Raw genomic sequence first — 1,239 nt, forward strand, 5'->3', positions numbered from 1 at the left:
AGGGCGCGTGGGAATGTGAGAAGGATTGTTTGGATTCATCAGTTCCTTTTCCCTTTTTTTTTTCATTTTTATTAGGTTTTATTTTTGGTGTTTTTGTGTTTTTTTTTCGTTTTCGCGCTCTCCCGTATTGAACAGTTAGATGTATAAAGTTGAAATGGTTTTATAAAGAAAAGGGGGGAATAAAGTAGGAAAGAGAAGAAAAGGTAAATAAATTATTTTTAAAAAAAGAAGACTATGGATGAGAAGGATGCCAACAACTCCGGAAAAAATAATAAATAATTTAATGAATAAACAATTTCATTGGTTTGCTAATTAATTTATGACTTGGATTTTTGTTCAATTCGGTACTTTAATTTGGTGGTAAGTGTTGTCATACGCTTTTTTTGTTTTCTCTCTCTCTCTCTTTCTTTGATTTTGTCGGCTTTTGTTGTTGCTGTTTACCTCTACCTTTTCTCTCATGTCGTGCCTACCAAAATAAAATAATGTCCTTCGCCTTCTTTTAGTACAACCTCAATCCATAAACACGCCTATCATTTATCTTTTTTTTAAAAAAAAAAAGAAAGAAAAAAAAAGAACTACCAAATATTTATATATGCACGCATACACGTAACATATTCAAAATGTTTCAGTGGTAGTAATTTTATTAATTATTAGTGTTGTTATTATTGGTTTTGTTGTTTGTTTTTTTTGTTTTTTTCGTTTGTTTGCTTGCTTTTGAGGGTGGTTATTCAATTAATTTTACTTTTATTATTTCTTCATTTTATTTTCGCTTCCTCTTATTCTCACGTAATACATAAATACTTAAATATGTAATATAATAATATAGTTTATATATTTGTGTGTGTTTATGTTTATGTTTATATTCATTTTCTTTTTTCATTTATGTTTATGTTTATGTTTAGATTTATGTGTGAAGATATGGGTTTTCCGTGTGGTATTTAAATCGGTACGGGAATTCCATTATTATTGTTGTTTCTCATTATTTTCATCACCGCCCCGGCTGAGGTAATTTACAAAAAAAATATAATAATAATAATAATAATAATAATAACCACACAAACACACGCATAGACACACACATTTATACATATATTTGTATATATAATGCAATGAAACGGCAGTAAAAATAAAAGTAATTCAAAGTAATTTATGAAATAATAATAATCATTATTATTAATATTTTAAATAAATATTAATAAGTGTGATACTCGCGGAAATTTTTTTTTCCAAAAAAAAAAA

This window comes from Trypanosoma equiperdum, assembly GCF_001457755.1.
Source record: "Trypanosoma equiperdum strain OVI genome assembly, contig: ctg_608, whole genome shotgun sequence".
Taxonomy (NCBI): Eukaryota; Euglenozoa; class Kinetoplastea; order Trypanosomatida; family Trypanosomatidae; genus Trypanosoma; species Trypanosoma equiperdum.